The 21,949-nt window shown below is 43.3% G+C and overlaps 1 pseudogene; it reads right to left on the bottom strand.

Annotated features, from left to right (window-relative positions):
• Positions 1 to 13,398: 13,398 nt before the first annotated feature.
• Positions 13,399 to 20,172, bottom strand: LOC118391790 (protein BTG3-like; annotated as a pseudogene).
• Between the last annotated feature and the right edge of the window lie 1,777 nt (positions 20,173 to 21,949).

Below are 21,949 nucleotides of genomic sequence, written 5' to 3'. Positions count from 1 at the left end.
ACCAAATACATTTTCCACAACAAAGGAATTATGACAAAGACAAAAACCCTGCCTTCATCTACTATATTTACACATTGTCATATTTGTTATTTGTCATTGATTGTTATGGTAATCATTTTATATCCCAATGAAGTGTGTACTTTTTATCACTACATCTAACTGTTCATTATGTACTATAATTTGGAGGAAAAAATACCCTCAAATTGATTCAGACACAAAAATCAAATCAATAGTCAAATCAACTAAATTATCAGACCTCAGGATAAGACCAAGATGCAGACAAAGTTCAAAGTGACAAATGTCAAGGGCAGATGGAGGTCAGTAATCCAGGGCAGTCCGTAAGGGACTGGGGAAGATAATGGGGAAGATGGGTGACACCTGGAGGGGGGTGGAGACAAGCACCAAGACAGGTGAAACAAATCAGGGTGTGACAGTAGCAACCTGGTGTCCTACCTGGGTGCATACCTGATTGACCGGGATGCCAGCGGTGGAACTCAGCGATGATGCCTGGGTCCAGGTTGTCCCTAGCGGGGATCCAGCACCTCTCCTTCGGGCCATAACCCTCCCAGTCAACCAGGTACTGGAATCCCCTGCCCCGCGGTCGAACCTTCAGGAGGCGCCTCACCGTGTACACTAGTTGGCCGTTGATGAGACGGAGGAGAGGGGTGGGCCTGGAAACAGGAGACAAAGTGCTGTGAGACATAGGTTTAATCCTAGACACATGAAAAGTGGAATGTATACAGAGGGTGTGGGGCAGCAGAAGACGAACAGCAGAGAGGCTAAGAATCTTGGAGATGGGGAAAGGGCCCGAGGGGCAGATCCCTAGTGAAAAGCCAGTGGTGGTCTGCCTGTCATCGATACCTGGAAGTGGTCTTGAGAAGAGCCAACCGAGCTCTCTTCCAGGTCCGGCAACAGAAGCGGACGAACATCTGGGCAGAGGGTATGCCGACCTCTTCCTCCGGGAAGATCGGGGGCAGATATCCCAGGGAACACTCAAACGGCGAGAGACCAGTGACAGAGTAGGGGAGGGTGCTGCGGGCATACTTCAACCTACATGAGTTGCTGGCTTCAGGTGGTGGTTTTGGCAGAGACAAGGCAGCGATGAGTTGTCTCCAGGTCCAGATTGGCTCGCTCCGACTGGCCGTTAGACAGGGGTGGAACTCGGAGGACAGGTTGGCCGACGACCCAATGAGCGTGCAGAACGCCTTCCAGAACCGGGATGAGAACTGAGGACCCCGGTCAGAGACCATGTCCACTGGGAGTCCATGGATCTGGAAGATGTGCTGCACCATGAGCTGTCTCTTTGGCAGAGGGTAGCTTGGGGAGAGGAGTAAAACAGGTGGCCTTGGAAAACCAGTCCACTACTGTAAGGATGATGGTGTTGCCATCAGATGGGGGAAGTCCAGCCACAAAGTCCAGGGATATGTGTGACTAAGGACGGTGGTGAGGGACAGGAAGTGGTTGAAGGAGAACAGCCAGAGCTTGCCAAGGAGTTGTATTCTGCACACAGATCGTGCAGGCGTCGACGAACGCGGACACATGTCAGGGACCATGGTAAGCCACCAAAAGCATTGTCGTATATAGGCCAGGGTCCGACGGGAGCCCGGGTGGCAGATACCGAGGGGAGGACAGCGTCAGGGACAACCATCTGCCCCCTCTCCGGGTCTGGCTGGGAACGCTGCATCTCACGGACCTGATTCTCTATTCCCCTGCTGAGTGCCGCCGCCAGACACGAGGTGAGGAGGATGGTCTCGTGGTCCGAGGGAGTAGCTGTGGGGCTATAGCAGCATGAAAGCGCATCCGGCTTGACATTCTTGGAACCCGGGCGGTAGGAAAGGGAGAAGTTAAACTGGGTGAAAAGCATATAAAATGAGTAAAACAGTATGCAAACATTATTAACGTGGCTAGTGTTCTATTTAAAGTGACCAGTGATTCAATGTCTCTCTACATAGGGCAGCAGCCTCTAAGGTGCAGGGTTGAGCAACCGCGTGGTAGCCTGCTAGTGATGGCTATTTAAAAGTCTGATGGCCTTGAGATAGAAGCTGTTTTTCAGTCTCTCGGTCCCAGCTTTAATGCACCTGTGCTGACCTCGCCTTCTGGATGATAGCAGAGTGAACAGGCCATGGCTCGGGTGGTTCAAATCAAAATAAATCAAGTGTAGACCTTACTGTGAAATGCTTACTTATAAGCCCTTAACACTTCTTGAACTGCACTGTTGGTTAAGAAAATATTTACCAAATAGACTAAAGTAAAAATATTAGAAAAAGTAACAATAAGAATAACAATAACGAGGCTATATACAGGGGTACCGAGTCAGTGTGCAGGTTAGTTGAGATAATTTGTACATGTAGGTAGAGGTGACGTGACTATGCATAGATATGTGACATGCTGGTAGAAATTTGGTAAAACTGATTTAGTTTGCCTGCATTAAAGTCCCCGGCCTCTAGAAGTGCCACTTCTGGGTGAGCTTTTTCTTCTTTGCTTATGGCCTTATAGAGTTGGTTGAGAGTGGTCTTAGTGCCAGCTTCGTTCTGTGGTGGTAAATAGACAGCTACGAATAATATAGATGAGAACTCTCTTGGTAGATAGTGTGGTCTACAGCTTATCATAAGGTACTCTACTTCAGGCGAGCAATACCTCAAGATCTTTCATTTTTGACATTGCGCACCAGCTGATGTGCTTCATGATCTGTATGTGTCCTGGAGGGCAGTGTACCCTTGGTGATGCGCTGGGCAGACCTTACCACCCTTTGCAAAGCCCTGTGGTTGCAGGCGGTGCAGTTGCCGTGCCAGGCAGTGATCCTGGCTGACAGGATGCCCTCAATTGTACATCTGTAAATGTTTATGAGGGCCTTATGGGCCAAGCCAAATTTCTTCAGCCTCCTGATGTTCATGATGTGCTGTTGGACCTTCTTTACCACACTGTCTGTGTGGGTGGACCATTTCAGATTGTCAGTGATGTGTACGACGAGGAACTTGAAGCTTTTCACTCTCCACTTTAGTCTTGTCGATGTGAATAGGGGTGTGTCCTCTTTGTTGTCTCCTGAATTCCACGATCAGCTTCTTCATTTTGTTGATGTTTTTTTCCTGGCACCACTCCACCAGGGACCTTGTCTGCAAACTTTATGATTGAGTTGCAGGCGTGCGTGGCCACGCAGTCATGGAGGAACAGGGAGTACATGAGGGGGCTGAGCACGCACCCTTGTGGGGCCCCTGTGTTGAGGATCGGCGTAGTGGAGGTGTTGTTTCCTGCCTTCACCACCTGGGGGTGGCCCATTAGGAAGTCCTGGACCCAGTTTCACAGGGCGGGGTTTAGACCCAGGGCCCAAAGCTTAATGTTGAGCTTGGAGGGTACTATGGTGTTAAAGGCTCAGCTATAGTCAATGAACAGCATTCTTGCATTCTTACATAAGTATTCCTCCTCTAGATGGGACAAGTCAGTGTGCATCTGTGGCTCTGTTGGGGCAGTATGTAAATTGAAGTGGGTCTAGGGTATCAGGTAAGGAGGGTCCTTGGCAGCGGGCCGCATTGGTGGCACTGTGTTATCCTCAAAGCGGGCGAAGAAGGTGTTTATCTTGTCCGGGAGCAAGACGTCGGTAGCCGGGATGTGGCTGGTTTTCCCTTTGCAATCCATGATTGTCTGTAGACCCTGCCACATACGTTTTGTGTCATTGAATTGCGGCTCCACTTTGTCTCTGTACTGGCGTTTTACCTGTTTGATTGCCTTACAGCGGGAATAATTGTATTTTACCATACTCCCAGTCACCTAGCCATGGTTAAATGCGGTGGTTCGCATTTTCAGTTTTGCGTGAATGCTGCCATCTATCCACGGTTTTTGGTTTGGATAGGTTTTAATAGTCACAGTTGGAACAACATCCCCTATACACTTCCTGATGAACTCAGTCACCGTGTCCGTATATACGTCAGTGTTATTCTCTGAGGCAACCCAGAACATATCCCAGTCCGTGTGATCAAAATAATATTGAAGCATGATTTCTGATTGGTCAGACCAGCGTTGAATAGACCTTAGCACGGGTACTTCCTGTTTGAGTTTCTGCCTATAAGAAGAGAGGAGCAAAATGGAGGGAGAACGTGGGAGTGCCCTGTAGCTATTCCGGAAGGGGGAATAATCATGGTCGATAGTTTTTGTAGCACGAGTACTACAGGCATTGTGTTGATAGAACTCCGGTAGCGTTTTCCTCATATTCGATTTTTAAAATCTCCAGCTACAATAAATGTGGCCTCAGGATGTGGTTTCCAGATTCCACAAGTCCAGTGTAGTTCCTTTAAGGCCGTCGTGGTATCGGCTTGAGGGGGAATATACACGGCGGTTAGTATAATTAAAGATAATTGTCTTGGGAGGTAATACGGTCGGCATTTTATTGTGAGACATTCTCGGTCGGGTGAACAAAAGGACAGGAATTCATCACAATCACACCATGAAACATACACCACCGCCTTTTTTCTTCTAGGGGAGTTCTTTATTCATGTGTGCATGATATACTCAGAACCCAGCTGGCTGTATGGATGGGAACAGTATATCCGGAGAGAGCCATGATTCTGTGAAACAGAATATGTTACAGTCCCAGATGTTTCTCTAGAAGGAGATCCTCGCCCTGAGCTAATCTACTTTATTGTCCAAGGACTGAACATTAGCGGGTAAAATACTCGGAAGCAGTGGACGGTGTGCATGCCTCAGACTAGAAGTCCACTCCTAATACTTCTTCTCCGCCGACTGTGTCATGGAGCAGCCTCTGGGATGAGTTCAATTGCCCTGGGGGTACAAACAAAGGATCCAATTCAGGAAAGTGTTATTTCTGTGCATAATGCTGGTGAGTTACAGCATTTCTGATATCCAAAAGTTATTTCCGGCTATACAGTTGAAGCTGGAAGTTTATATACACTTATGTTGGAATCATTAAACTCGTTTTTCAACCACTCCACAAATTGACCAGGGGGTCAAAGGTTTACATACACTGAGTTGACTGTGCCTTTAACCTCTCTAGGGTAGGTGAGACACTATCGTCCCACCAGGCCAACATCCGGTGAAACTGCAGAGCGCTAATATTCTAAATACACCATTCGTTATATTAAACATTCTTGTAAATACATGCATCTTACATCATTTAAAAGATGAACGTTTTATTAATCCAGCCGCTGTGTCAGATTTCCAAAAGGCTTTACTGCGAAAGCAAACCAAGCGATTTTCTGAGGACAGCGCCCCGCACACACAAGTATTACTAGTATTTTCCAACCAAGCATTACCATCACTAAAGTCAGAAATAACAAATCGCTTACATTTGAAGATCTTCCTCTGGTGGCAATGCCAAGTGTCCTAACTATACATTGAATGTTCGTTTTGTTTGATAACATCCATTTATATAGCCTAACACACTAAACACTAAACAACACTAAACAAAACATTTATCCAGTCCTGGTTGGTTTCATTGCAATCCTCTGGTTGTTACTAACACAACCATACTTGATGGTTCTTTTCCCGGGACGTATTGACGGAAACAAACCGATTTGAAGACACCAATCAATGACCTCATTGCGCACCAATGGTAGGACCGGTCTATTGTTGATTGACTATTTTGGCCCAATGACCACTGATCATCTTGAAATCTAGCTTGGAAGATAACCAATGAGCTGAGGTAAACTGCAATATGTAAAGGTTATACGTTCGAAGATCAGCCTTTGTCGTAAACTCTGGCGTAAAAGAGGTTCATTCGCCATTGCAAATTCTACTTGACAGAGCCACGAGTGTTACACATAGCAGTACATAGTCAATAGCATTTTCAGCAAGCTTATATTATATTATATATTATGACAAATAAATCAGGAAAAGCTAAAACAAAGTCTAGGTGTACAGATTTAACCCAAATTATAGAGGAAATTGATAGAGAAAGCGAGACCGAGTTGCTTTAGCAAGATGAATCTTTCAGTTTTGCTACCGGTAATGGACTGAGTTATGATTCCGTTATGGAGTTATTGGATTTTCAACTGCTTGGGAAGGGCGAAAATCTGTTTGTGGACAACTTCAACACAAGCCCTACCCTGTTTACAGAGCTGAGGAAGGGCGAAAAGCTGTTTGTGGACAACTTCAACACAAGCCCTACCCTGTTTACAGAGCTGAGGAAGGGCGAAAAGCTGTTTGTGGACAACTTCAACACAAGCCCTACCCTGTTTACAGAGCTGAGAAAGCAGGATGTGTGGGCTTGTGGCACCATTCGGACCAACAGAGTGGGCTTTCCAAAAACAAAGGTGAACGACATGCCTAAGCGGGCTGAGCAGGGTTTCCATGTGATGGATTCGTGAAGATGGCCTGCTCTTTGTAAAATGGATTAATACCGGAGAGGTGGTCATGTGCACAACTATCCACAAGTCCTTCAGTGGCAATCACGTTGTCAGGCATGTGAAGGACGGTAAGCGGGGAATGGACCACAAACATTTTTTCCCATTCCAGCTGCTGTGAAGGACTACAACAAGGGCATGGGAGGTGTGGACCTGTCAGGTGCACTGATAGGATACTACAATGTTGTCCACAAGACGATGAAATGGTATAAGAAATATTTAATTGACATTGCTGTGGTGAATGCCTTCATCCTCCAGAAGGAAATGGCTAAGAGCTGTGGGCAGCATCTCACAGCTAGCCTTCAGGGAGCTGCTTATCCAGGAGCTTGCTAGCTACAGCAAGTCCACTGCAGCACCTTCTGTCCCCTCTACCTCTGTCCCCTCTACCTCTGTCCCTTCTGCTCCAAACAGTGGTGTTCACCTGCCCAGATTCATCTCTGCAGGCATGAATGTGCCTCCGGGCAAACAGGGCACAAGCAAGGAGACGTCGTTGTGCCCTTTGTCACAGGAAACGCCCCTTCACCTTCGCCCATAGCAGAAAGAGACTGTTATGGGCCATGGCACCAGCAGCACAATATTGTGTAGAAGACTTGAGGGTCTTCACAATATTGTAAATAGAAAATGTGTAAGTAGTTACCCTTGTTTTGTTTAATTATTATTATTATTTAAAAAATATTTTTGTGGAGTGTGTTAGAATAGCATTTATGTAATTTGTATATAGGTCTTTCCTTCAAAATGTATCACTGTATGAATTTGGCCACTTGGGTACATTTGTGTGGGACACCTGGGTGACTTCATGCTCAATGCTATGTAGCTCGCTCATTTTTGAAGTTAGCGGTCTAAAACTTTGCTCAGCTATTGCTGCTATCTTATGTTCTTCATTCAAATCATCCCCAGCATCCTATCTGTATGTTTGGCTGTTCTTGTTCATTTGAAAGATGCAACAACAATAAAAAACAGAAAACGTATGTTTATTTCCTTGTATTTTCTTCTACCAGACGAATTGTGTTATATTCAATTCACATTTCCACAAAATTCAGAGTGTTCCCTTTCAAGTGATACCAAGAATATGCATATCCTTGCTTCTGGGCCTGAGCTACATGCAGTTAGATTAGGGTGTGTCTTTAGGCGGAAATTGAGAAGGGGGGTACCCCAAATAATTTAAACAGCTTGGACATTTCCAGAAAATGATGCCATGGCTTTAGAAGCTCCTGATAGGCTAATTGACATCATTTGAGTCAATTGGAGGTGTACCTGTGGATGTTTTTCAAGGTCTACCTTCAAACTCAGTGCCTCCTTGCTTGACATCATGGGAAAATCAGAAGAAATCAGCCAAGACCTCAGAAAAAAATTGTAGACCTTCACAAATCTGGTTCATCCTTGGGAGCAATTTCCAAACGCCTGAATGTACCACGTTCATCTGTAAAAACAATAGTACGCATGTATAAACACCATGGGACCACGCAGCCGTCAAACCGCTCAGGAAGGAGACGGGTTCTGTCCCCTAGAGATGAACGTACTTTGGTGTGGAAAGTGCAAACCAATCCCAGAACAACAGCAAAGGACCTTGCTGGAGTAAACAGGTACAAAAGTATCTATATCCACAATAAAACGAGTCCTATATCGACATAACCTGAAAGGCCGCTCAGCAAGGAAGAAGCCACTGCTCCAAAACCGCCATAAAAAAGCCAGACTACGGTTTGCAACTGCACATGGGGACAAAGATCGTACATTTTGGTGAAATGTCCTCGTCTGATGAAACAAAAATAGAACTGTTTGGCCATAATGACCATCGTTATGTTTGGAGGAAAAAGGGAGGCTTGCAAGCCAAAGAACACCATCCCAACCGTGAAGCACGGGGGTAGCAGCATCATGTTGTGGGTGTGCTTTGCTGCAGGAGGGACTGGTGCACTTCACAAAATAGATGACATCAACTCTGTCAGGAGGAAAGGGCCAAAATTCACCCACCTTATTGTGGGAAGCTTGGGGAAGGCTACCCGAAATGTTTGACCCAAGTTAAAAAATTTAAAGGCAATGCTACCAAATACTAATTGAGTAAATGTAAACTTCTGACCCACTGGGAATGTGATGAAAGAAGTATAGGCTGAAAGAAATAATTCTCTGCTTTATTCTGACATTTCACATTCTTAAAATAGTGGTGATCCTAACTGACTTAAGACAGGGAATTTTTACTAGGATTAAATGTCAGAAAATTTGAAAAACTGAGTTTAAATGTATTTGGCTAAGGTGTATGTAAACTGACTTCAACTGTATGTAATAACACATAAAACGTTCTGGGCTAATAATGTAAGAAATAACACGCAAAAATACTTTCCTTCTCATCTGGAAGCAAAGCTGCCATGTCTGTCAGCGCCATCTTTGTCGTTTGGCAATGTTAGGGACACCCAACAAAAAACTCTCCCTGGTGCTTCCCTTTGGTGTAGCTTTATTCTGTAACCTTTACACTGGGAGTCGGGAAGCAAGTTCAGGGAGTGTATTTAGTAAATACATTTACATAGAACAAAACCAGAAACACAGGTAGTGTACAGACATAAACTCTGGAATAGAAACAATAACACCTAGGAAAATAACTTAAGGGAGTGACACATATATGGAAGGTAATCAGGCAGGTGATGGAGTCCAGGTGAGTCTGATGATGCGCTGGTGTGCTTAACGATGGTGACAGGTGTGTTTAATAATGAGCAGCCTTGGTGACCTCGAGTGCCGGAGAGGGAGTATACGTGACAATCATTAATATGGTAAACATGCAATCATTATCAAGTAGTGTCACATCACATAATCATGCAACATCTTTCATCAGACAGCATCCTGTTAATTCAACCCAGGATTTCAAAACAAGCATTTAATTGCTGACAGCTGTGGGATACTGTAAAAAGACATTGCCCAATCTGTTTTATGAAAACCTGTGAATGGCGTAAGTCTCCTATGATGTAAACCAATTTGTTGTGGTTTTCCACAACAGAATGACACATCTATGTCATGCATATCACTACGTTCCTCTATTGAGTCCTCCCTAATTTGAACAACTGTCTCTGGGGTGATGCCAGGTAGAGTGTAAGGCTTTGAGCAGAAGATAGATCAGCCATCTCCCCTCTTTAGCGTGTTGTCATTCATTTGTCCTGTACAGTCCATTAACTCATTGGTAGGCCCCGTGGTAGTGACATGTTTGCATTTGGGGTCAAATATATATACTCAACATACCTCTTGAAGAAGTAGATGAATTCCTTTGGAAATAAAACAGGTAGTTTAGTAAGTGGAGTGTGATGACATTCAAAATCAGTCATAACTCAAGTTCTATGGTATGTATTTATGGTTTGGGGGAGGACGTAGAAATGAATCTGATTTTCACAGATGCAATTTATATACAATAGCTACCTTCATATACAATGGCTGCATCCAGGTCATGTATGTATGCCTGGCCATGGTTGGGCAGTAGGTTTCCTCATCATACCTGAAGATCAATCAGAATCAGAAATGCCATGATACACAGTACATTTAGCCTAATATCCATTCTGGTTGAAACCAACATGGTTCCCCTTGTTGAACACAATAAACTGATGTTTTCTTTGAGCAAAATAGTTTCTTAATCCATTGTTCCAGAAGATGCAATAGAATTGTTAGCATATGTTGTGACTATATTGAACATAACCACATTACCCACATTTGTTGAATCATTATATGTGACAATGTTAGTGGGCAGATAAAGAGGAAGTCTCATGGGAGTAAAGTCAGTCTAAAGGGAGCCCGTCTTAAAGGAGTCAGTCTATGGCAGAGTCTTAGATAGGTCTAAGGAGTACCTCCAGCACTTGTGCCCGGTGAAGAACACTGTGAGGCAGGCAATGCGAAAGTGAAGTGCAGCATCTATCGCCTTCACCCTGGAGGGGAAGCCAAAGTCTGAGATGTTTATGGGGTAGCCCTCGAGGAGATTTTGCTGATTCACTGCCCAGTACTGGGAGCATGAACGTTACGAAACAAATTCCCATTCACTACGAAAAACAAACATGTCATGTGTTAATTCATCACATTATGCAGTACCTACATTCAACGCTCTCGTCAATTACTGTCACTCTCCTATTATTGAGTTGCAACAGCAGGATATTTATTGACACATCAAAGCATTTGTTATCAACCAGTTAATTTGATGCAAATTATTCCTGTGCAGTGCTACAGTATCTTTGAAAAACAGCATGTTGTTCATCTCAATGTTTTCATAGGCACCGTCCATGTAAGGAGGTACTGTATATCTGACCACAGGCTGGTGATCAGGGTGATGCCTGTCTTGTCAAAGTGAGGATACTTACGCCACATAAATCTGACATGACATCGCTCTGGGGTGTCTGCCAGCACGGCAATATCTATCAGCACCACAGTTAATTTGATCTCTGGGATACCTACATTTCAGCGCAACTGAACAGGACATTTGATTCAAGAAATCTTTTCAATCGCGTGGTGTTGTTGTTACTCAACTACGTTGAGTTAATTTCCGTTAATTCTCTGAGTGAAAAAGACGTGGTAGGGCGACATTATCATACTTCCCAACAGGTTTTGTAGAATAGTTTGTTTTAATATCTCATGCACATTGATTGATTATTTTATCTCATACTATACAAAGATAAATAACTTACATTTTTCTAAACGAATCCAATCTGTAGGGGTTGGATTTATTGCATAGTTTGTTTTAATATCTCATGCACATTGATTGATTATTTTACCTCATACTATACAAATATAAATAATTTACATTTTTCTAAACTAATCCAAACTGTAGGGGTTGGATTTATTGCACCCGTTACTGAGATGGTTGTTCCTGTTTAGATGTTTTAGGTTGTATTGTCTAATATATTCTACATCATAGTAGTCATTCTGAGTGCAGATATTGATTGATGAAATATTCTAATTCTTGGATATTATCCCTCTGGCTGGATTGGAATGACTAATCACTACACATACTAGTGTATTGTGACTTGCAGATCTGATGTTGCTCATGAGCAAGGCTTTTCAGACAACAATGTTGAGGATAACTAGGCCTTAAGAAATCTTTAATATTTGGTCATAAAGGATTTACTTTTAATTTAAACCCAATAATTAGCTCCAGGAATAGAAGTTATTGAATACAACAACCATGTCTCTCTCACATTCACTCGAAAGGCATGCTGGCAAATATTAAAATATGGCTTTACACCCTACAGTGTTAAAACAACACCTCCAGTGACCTTGTGCTGAATACATGTGTTGATGTGTTTAAAAAATGTTAGTCAATAACATGTTCTGGTGTTTGCAATCTAAATACTTTGACGCATTTTCATTGAAAGTGTTACAGAAAATGATCAGTGTGATCAGATCCTGAAAGCGTAGTTTTACAATGTGTGTATGCTGCAATTCAGCTTTAAGCTGCAAATGAGTACAATTCAAAATAGACCTTAAATATATATAAACCTTAAATATATTAATAGTTATATCATAGCCATTAACTACCCTATATATACAAACGTTTGTGGACACCCCTTCAAATTAGTGGATTCAGCTATTTCAACCACACCCGTTGCTGAGAAGTGTATAAAATCAAGCACACAGCCATGCAATCTCCATAGACAAACATTGGCAGTAGAATGACCTTACTGAAGAGCACAGTGACTTTCAACGTGGCACCTTCATAGGATGCCACCTTTTCAACAAGTCAGATCGTCATATTTCTGCCCTACTACAGCTGCCCCAGTCAACGATAAGTGCCGTTATTGTGAAGTGGAAATGTCTAAGAGCAACAACAGCTCAGACGCTGAGTGGAAGTTCACACAAGCTCATAGAACGGGACCACCGAGTGCAGAAGCACGTAGGGTGTAAAAAGGGTTTGTTTCTGGTTCCAACACTCACAACCGATTTCCAAACTGCCTATGAAAGCACAAGAACTGTTCGTCGGAATATTCATGAAATGGGTTTCCATAGCCGAGCAGCCGCACATAAGTCTAAGATCACCATGCACAATGCCAAGCCTCGACTGGAGTGGTGTAATGCTCGCCGCCATTGGACTCTGGAACATTGGAAACACATTCTCTGGAGTAATGAATCACGCTTCACCATCTGGCAGTCCAACGGATCAATCTGAGTTTTGTGGATCCCAGGAGAACGCTACCTGCCCGAATGCATAGTGTCAACTGTAAAGTTTGGTGGAGGAGGAATAATGGTCTGAGGCTGTTGTTCATGGTTCGGGCGAGGCCCCTTAGTTCCAGTGAAGGGAAATCTTAACGCTACAGAATACAATGACATTCTAGGCAAATCTGTGCTTCCAACCTTGTGGCAACAGTTTGGGGGAGGCCCTTTCCTGTTTCAGCATGACAATGTCCCCATGCACAAAGCGAGGTCCATACAGAAATGGTTTGTCGAGATCGTGTGGCATAACTTAACTGGCCTGCACAGAGCCCTGACCTCAACCCAGTCAAACACCCTTGGGAGGAATTGTAACACCGACTGCAAGCCAGACCTAATCGCCCAACATCAGTGAACAACCTCACTAACTATCTTGTGGCTGAATGGAAGCAGCAATGTTCCAACATCTAGTGGAAAGCCTTCCCAGAAGAGTGGAGGCTGTTATAGCAGCAAAGGAGGGCCAACTACATATTAATGCCTAAGGTTTTGGAATGAGATGTTCAACAAGCAGGAGTCCACATGCTTTTGGTCATGTAGTGTATTTGAACAATCTATGAATCTTGGTATTCCAGACATGACTCAGTTCCTAACTGGCAAGCGCTCAATAAGTGACTCATACCTGTCTCACCCACGCTGCCCTATTTTAATTTTTGTCATTTAGCAGACACTCTTATCCAGAGCAACTTACAGGAGCAATTAGGGTTAAGTGCCTTGCTCAAGGGCACATTGATGGATTTCTTTTACCTAGTCAGCTCGGAGATTCAAACCAGCAACCTTTCAGTTACTGGCACAACGCTCTTAACCGCTAGGCTACCTGCCGCCCATTAATTATTGCTTGCTCTATTAGTTACCCTCAACAACTCAGTGAACCTGGAACAGGCTAATACCGTACTAACGTCAACACTTGCAACAGTGGTCCCAAACAGTAAGCCAGGCCTGGAGTGACACCTCAGTACCCGTGCCCCCCTCTCTGGCCAGGCAGAGCCCAGCTACAATGCTATACAAATGATCTAAATTGATATTAGAGGCAGCTTATAGTATATAAATGAACATTAAATTATCTGGCCATGGAAACCTGACGAGCCAGCCGAGGCGTCCCCAGTTGCTCCTGTAGCGACACCCGGACCTGACGTCACCCATACTAACAAAAAAAACACTCCCTGGTGCTTCCCTTTGGTGTAGCTTTATTCTGTAACCTTTACACTGGGAGTCGGGAAGCAAGTTCAGGGAGTGTATTTAATAAATACATTTACATAGGACAAAACAAGAAACACAGGTAAGGTAAAGACATGAACTCTGGAACAGAAACAACAACACCTAGGAAAATAATCTAAGGGAGTGACTTATTTATTTTCCACCATAATTTGCAAATAAATTCATTAAAAATCCTACAATGTGATTTTCCGGATTTGTTTTCTAATTTTGTCTATCATAGTTGAAGTGCACCTATGATGAAAATTACAGGCCTCTCTCATCTTTTTAAGTGGGAGAACTTGCACAATTGGTGGCTGACTAAATACTTTTTTGCCCCACTGTATATAGGGAAGGTAATCAGGCAGGTGATGGAGTCCAGGTGAGTCTGATGAGGCGCTGATGCGCGTAACGATGGTGACAGGTGTGTGTAATAATGAGCAGCCTTGGTGACCTCGAGTGCCGGAGAGGGAGTATACGTGACAATCATTAATATGGTAAACATGCAATCATTATCAAGTAGTGTCACATCACATAATCATGCAACATCTTTCATCAGACAGCATCCTGTTAATTCAACCCAGGATTTCAAAACAAGCATTTGGTTGCTTACAGCTGTGGGATACTGTAAAAAGACATTGCCCAGTCTATTTAATGAAAACCTGTGAATGGCGTAAGTCTCCTATGATGTAAACCAATTTGTTGTGGTTTTCACCACAACAGAATGACACATCTATTTCATGCATATGACTACATTCCTCTATTGAGTCCTCCCTAATTTGGACAACCGTCTCTGGGGTGAAGCCAGGTAGCGTGTAAGGCTTTGAGTGAGCAGAAGATATATCAGCCTCTTTAGCGTGTTGTTGTCGTTAATTTGTTCTGTACAGTCTACAGTCCAGTAACTCATATGCAGGCCCCATGGCAGTGACATGCTTGCATTTGGGGTAATTTCTATACTCAACATACCCCTTGAGGAAGTAGATTCATTATTTTGCAAATAAAACAGATAGTTTAGTATGTGGAGTGTGATGACGTTCAAATCAGTCATAAGTCAAGTTCTATGGTATGTATTTATGGTTTGGGGGAGGACGTAGAAATGAATCTGATTTTCATGGATGCAATTTATATACAATAGCTACCTTCATATACAATGGCTGCATCCAGGTCATGTATGTATGCCTGGCCATGGTTGGGCAGTAGGTTTCCTCATCATACCTGAAGATCATTCAGAATCAGAACTGCCATGATACACAGTACATTTAGCCTAATATCCATTCTGGTTGAAACCAACATGGTTCCCCTTGTTGAACACAATAAACTGACGTTTTCTGTGAGCAAAACAGTTTCTTGATCCATTGTTCCAGATGATGCAACAGAATTGTTAGCATATGTTGTGTCTACATAAACACATTACCCACATTTGTTGAATCATTATATGTGACAATGTTAGTGGGCAGATAAAGAGGAAGTCTCATGGGAGTAAAGTCAGTCTAAAGGGAGCCCGTCTTAAAGGAGTCAGTCTATGGCAGAGTCTTAGATAGGTCTAAGGAGTACCTCCAGCACTTGTGCCCGGTGAAGAACACTGTGAGGCAGGCAATGCGAAAGTGAAGTGCAGCATCTATCGCCTTCACCCTGGAGGGGAAGCCAAAGTCTGAGATGTTTATGGGGTAGCCCTCGAGGAGATTTTGCTGATTCATTGCCCAGTACTGGGAGCATGAACGTTACGAAACAAATTCCCATTCACTACGAAAAACACACATGTCATGTGTTAATTCATCACATTATGCAGTACCTACATTCAACGCTCTCGTCAATTACTGTCACTCTCCTATTATTGAGTTGCAACAGCAGGATATTTATTGACACATCAAAGCATTTGTTATCAACCAGTTAATTTGATGCAAATTATTCCTGTGCAGTGCTCCAGTATCTTTGAAAAACAGCATGTTGTTCATCTCAATGTTTTCATAGGCACCGTCCATGTAAGGAGGTACTGTATATCTGACCACAGGCTGGTGATCAGGGTGATGCCTGTCTTGTCAAAGTGAGGATACTTACGCCACATAAATCTGAAATGACATCGAGTTGTTATGGGGTGTCTGCCAGCACAGCAGTATCTATCAGCACCACAGTTAATTTGATCTCTGGGATGTCAACCAACATGTTATATAAATTTACACAATCTCCTCTGTCTTGCAAGACTCATAAACATCCCTGTTCTTTTCTGAAAACAAGGTTTGGGAAGGTACCTTGTACCCAATTTGTGCATGTTTGTGCTTATTTTGTAGCAATCGCTCTGACAAATGAAACTAAATTATACTGCAGAATTTGGAGCTGGTGAAGTAGAACCTTGCTTCAGATCAGTAATTGTAATTTATGAATGGTCTGGCCGTTTGACTGTAAGTCTGTAGTTGTGGTGGTTCTCAGTAAGTTCAGTTACAATAACCGTACACAGCTTCCCATTGTAGCCAAAGAAAAACATACTGAGGCAAAAATAGCCTTGTTTTATGCTCAAATAAAAGTTAAATGGCAACTCCCCTACTTTTCAACCTCATATTCATTATCTCCAGTCTATGTGAAAACAGTTAATTTCTATATTTTGTAGAAAAAAATATAACATTAAAAAGTTATACCTGATGACATCATCAAAAGTTGAAACATTTTATAAACAATGATTTTCAAACACTATGATATTTGCGGTGAGCAAGAAAATATCGTCCCTGGTTTTGAAAATCACTGTTTTTCTTCCTTTTAATCTTGCCCAGTGATGTCACAGAAAAGCATTTTTTAGGACCTTTCGTCTATCTTTTTAACCGCAGATCATAGAAACATGCAGCTTTCACCTATGTACACAGGTTTGAAGTTACCCTTTAAGTAGAAGTCAAGTAGAGCAAGATGTAAAATAAGAAAATTGCAGCCATATGCTCTCTATACAAGACAATACTTGCTTTATTGGTCCATTTGCATAGATATTCTTTATGCTGCCGAGCAGCGCCCCTTGATCACTTAGGTGTAAAGTGCTTTGCTGAAGAGCACAACAGTGGTAGGTAGTTTACAGGATATACAAGCCCTTTCGCTCACTCCCTGCAGATGTCCCCACAGGCAGCTTGGGGATTCGAATACCGGCCCACCTCCCTAACCTCGAGGCTACCGCTCCACTTGAGGTAGTATCCAGTGCCTACGCACTCAGCGTGACATTCCAAGCCAATATAAAATGGGACATGCAACCATCTTCACATGCAACCCACCCTCTGACAGTCAACATCTGCTTTGTCAGTCCAGCGCTTGATTATGCAGCTCCGGTGTGGCACCCAGGTTTCACAGCCCACAACGACTTGAAAAGATCAAAAGGCATTCAACCAAAATCATCATGGCCTCCACCGACGCCTCCTACGAATCTGCATACAATGACCTGGGCTTGCAGTCCTTGGAGTCCCACCTCTGCAGATCCTTGCCCAGAAGATTGCGAAATCCCAGGATTAAAGCAATGGCTGTCTCCTCAGATGAGAGGCCATGTCAGTGGCAGATCCACACGATCCAGTCACAAACCTTCCCCCTACTCAAACTGACAGATATTACAACAGCCGTATCCCTTACTTTGTGAGACTGCTTAATGCTGCTTAACTGTAATATTGAATACCTTATTTCAAATACCAGTAACTTCAACAACAACAAAAAACATATTATATTTACTTGCGTAGGCCTACACTGTAAAACCATGAGATGTTTATTTAACTAGGCAAGTCAGTTAACAAGAAATTCTTATTTACAATGGCGGCCTACCCCGGCCAAACCCTACCGACGCCGGGCCAATGCATGAATGCATGAAACCAAGGCTTTTACGGTTACTGAAGTCAACAAATTACTGCGCCTGGGGAATAGGAGTGGAACTGGGGGCTACAGGGCCTGGGTTAACCTCTACATCACCAGAGGAGCAGAGGAGGAGTAGGATAAGGGTACAGCTAAAGGCTATAAGAACTGGTCGTCTAGTGCGCTGGGGACAGAGAATAAAAGGAGTAGATTTCTGGGTGTGGTAGAATAGATTCAAGGCATAATGTACAGACAAGTGCATGGTAGGATGTGAGTACAGTGGAGGTAAACCTATGGGTGAGGTCTCCTCGTGTGTGGGGTGGAATGAAGGGGCTATCTAAGGCAATTTGAGCGGGACTTAGGGCTCTACAGCGAAATAAAACAATAAAAACTAGCCAAATCAGCAGTAGACAAGGCATATTGACATTAGAGAGAGGCATAAAGCAATCACAGGTGTTGATCAGGAGAGCTAAGACAACAACGGGTAAATGGAGAAGAAATGGCAGTTAGATACATACAGGACCTGAGTTCGAGGCTGGGGCCGACAGGTAAACAAAATGAACTGCCGCGTTATTGAAACAGTCCAGGGGGCATCAGCTGTGTAGCCAAGTGATCATAGGGTCAAAAGAGTAGCAATAGGTTAGACAGGGTGCTGTACGGTATTCACTACTACACTGGGCGTGCAGGGGACACAGCATTCAGAAAAAGCTAATGGGCCGGGGCTAGTGGATGGTTCTGCGGCGATATCGTAACAGAATAGCCTGTTGAGACCACATCAGGCGATCACGTCGGCAGTCCAATCATGGTGGATCGGCGGGGCTCCATGTTGACAATAAAGGGTCCAGGCCGATTGGCAAAGGAGGTAATTATAGCCCTAGAATTAGTTGGTATATGGGCCTAGCTCGAGACTAGCTGGTGCTTACTTCAGGACAGAGGCGTTAGCTATCAGTAGCCAGTCGTTTGCAGCTAGCTAGCTAGCAGCTAGCTAGGAGTAATGTTCCAGTGTATTGATCCAGAGCGGCAGGAATCCGGTGATATGGTAGAGAGAATCAGTCCGATATGCTCTGGGTTGATATCGTGCGGTGCATACTGGCAGGTGATTGTCCAAGCTAAGGCTGGCTGATTCCGTGGAAAAAAGGCGAGGACAGCTAGCCGTGACTAACAAAGACTAGTAGCTAGTTAGCTGGCTAGCTCCTGATGGAAGTTCCAGTTATAAGGAATAAAAATAGCAGATCCGTACCACATTGGGTGAGGTGGGTTGCAGGAAAGTATATTTAGTTCGTAGATAGAAGTGAGATTAAGATATATATGAAAAAGACTGGCTATTTATAAGGGATAAGACGAAGATAGATATAAACGTCCTACTGTGCCACCATCTTGGAAACTATCATTAACTACACTATATATCCAAAAGTATGGGACACCCCTTCAAATTAGTGGATTCAGCTATTTCAGCCACACCCATTGTTGAGAAGTGTATAAAATCAGGCACACTGACATGCAATCTCCATAGACAAACATTGGTAGTAGAATGACCTTACTGAAGAGCACAGTGACTTTCAACGTGGCACCTTCATAGGATGCCACATTTTCAACAAGTCAGTTGGTCAAATTTATGCCCTGCTACAGTACAGCTGCCACAGTCAACTGTAAGTGCTGTTATTGTGAAGTGGAAACGTCTAGGAGCAACAACAGCTCAGACGCGAAGTGGACACAAGCTCACAGAATGGCTCACACATACTTTTGGTAATTTAGTGTATTTGAACAATCTATGAATCTTGGTATTCCAGACATGACTCAGTTCCTAATTGTTAAGCTCTCATTAAGTGACTCATACCTGTCTCACCCACGCTGCCCTATTTATATTTGAGTCATTTGGCAGACGCTCTTATCCCGAGCGATTTACGGTTAGATAAATCTTTCAAGGGCACATCGACAGATTGTCCCCCTGGAACAGGCTAATACTAATGTCAACACTTGCTACAGTGGTCACTAACAGTAAGCCAGGCCTGGAGTTCCACCCTAGTACCCATGCCCCCCTCTCTGGCCAGCAGATTCCAGACATTTTGTCTGTGAAGGGCTGGGTGTGTCTCCCTTGGGGTCTGAAGCCATAGTGAGGGGGATGTGGAGGGCTGTCATATGATTTACCGGGTACCATCTTCTTCTGCTTGGGCACTGGAGGACGCCGCAAAGGAGCAGCTGGGTAGATCACCTGATATGTGTGGAGATTTTAGGGGAAGGTAGGGGGAGGACGGGTTTCCCTGATGCCACTATACTCATCTGAGGAGGAACCTCGCTGGTCACCTTCTTAGTCACATCCTCATCACCAAAGAAACTGGCCACCTTGAAAGCATGTTTCTTCTCTCCATATATGCAACACACTTCCCCTGAGCAGGCCACGGCCCTTGTACTGAACCCCACTCTCCTGGCAGGCTCGCAGCAGCTCTGGATCCTCCCTCTGCAACCTGTTCAGCCGAATACACCTAAAGTCATTTGCTGGGGTTGTCAGGCTACCAATGCACCCTGAATTATCCTGCAGGGCAACAGTCAACCGCTCCACAAACATGTCCACTTTCTGGGTCTCCAACTTTTCCACCTTCTTGATCAGTCTTTTCAGGAAAAACACCACTGCTGCGATCTCCTTTTCCATCATGTTTGACTGATATGCTGTAATAATGGTCCAAATTCGTAATTGCTGCTCATCAACATTTGGACAACTATAAATCAAACTGATGCAACCCAAGCCAAGGGCGTGTGACCACTAAAACAAACTCATAGCTAGTTGACTGTCTTGTGCAACTCATGCTGAATCATTTTGAAACAGGAAACGCTGGGTCTTATTCTTTGCTAATGGCCTTCATCATGCATGTATTGCTCTCATTAAAATGTTAGCTTGGCCTTTAGTATACGCTAAGCCTGTGTCAGTAACCCCTAAGGATACAAGTGGCTCTGTGGCTGTTCTGCAGGCTGTCACATAGCAGCCTACAGTAGCACCTGTGTACCTACCCAATGCCTGAAATGCTAAAAAGAGAGAAACCATGGTTTTATGGGGAGGCATCATCTGATGGAACAGTTCCAATGCCTCCCATTGAACATGCCTCCCCTATAGATATGTACCTGCGCAAATGTCATTTTGTTCAGAAAATACTGCACATTTTGTATTACATACAGTGTAATGAATAAATACTAGATAGAAAACATAAGACTTTTAAAAAAAACAGACACAACTGAGCGAAGCAGCAGGCTTGAGCGAAATAAGCTTTTTGTGCTTTTGGAATATTTCTGGGAACTTTTATTTAAGATAATGAAACTTGGGGCCAACACATGTTGCGTTTATATTTTTGTAGAGTTTAAATAAGTTTGTAACTTTCTGACTCTTCACCCTATTTGGGCACAAAATATTTTTATTGTCCCCCACGATGAAGGGGAGGGGACTTTGGATCTGTCTCCGTCCATTAGTACGTTAGTCACTTGATATATCAGACAGTACTGGCCCGATTTTGACTAAACTTGAGTGAATTATGCGTCTTGCCATAGAGATCCGGCATTTACAAAATTACACTGATTGGCCCAAGGTGGGAAATATAGTGATTAACTGAAATCTGTTAGTCACACGATATCTCAATTGGCACAAGGGGGTTGCTGCGTCATTCATGAGGGACGACATGTTTACTGTTGCCTTGTTTAACCTTTAATTATCCAGGTTAGTCTGTTTCATTGAAATAACATCTGTTGCAAGAGAGAACGGGGATGAATGTGAACCTTAGAACAAAAACAATCAATAAGGAGCAGAGACAGAGAATCATAATATGTCATTTAATGTACTGTATGTCCCAGGTTTCTATGTGAGGAAACTATTCTACCTACACCATGTTGTTCCCAGCTCTTAGATTACATATTAACTGAAACACGACGTGCAAAGGTAGCACACGTCCAGAGCTCTGCCCAGTGATATTACCGTCTCAGAACAGGGAGTGTTTATTACACAGGAAGAATGGCTCAGGTACTTCAGATTGATTACCACTACCGAAAACTTCAATTTTTTATTTATTTTTTATGTTGACCTAATTTCCACACATTTGTATACCTTCTACAGTACATGCATTGGTACTTGCTCAACTAAATACAGGGACAAAACTGAGATGCACAAGATACATGATCAAATCTCATTTAAATCAATACTTGTATTTTGTGGTTTTGTCTTGAGTTTATTTGCATTTAATTCATAGTTTTCACTATCTAATGTGTTAGATAAATCTTGTATTCTCGCAGCCCAAGAAGAATGTTCTCAGTCATTGAACCCAGAAACTCTTTTAATTGCAAAATAATTCATAGAATTCACAAAACTAAGAGTAATAATAACAATAATAATACATTTATTTTATATAGCACTTTTCATTATAAAATAATCTCAAAGATGCTTAAAAACA

The sequence above is a fragment of the Oncorhynchus keta genome, chromosome 12 (genome assembly GCF_023373465.1).
Source record: "Oncorhynchus keta strain PuntledgeMale-10-30-2019 chromosome 12, Oket_V2, whole genome shotgun sequence".
Classification (NCBI taxonomy): domain Eukaryota; kingdom Metazoa; phylum Chordata; class Actinopteri; order Salmoniformes; family Salmonidae; genus Oncorhynchus; species Oncorhynchus keta.
Note: the sequence above shows the minus strand (reverse complement) of the source record. Positions and strands in the feature narration are given on the sequence as shown.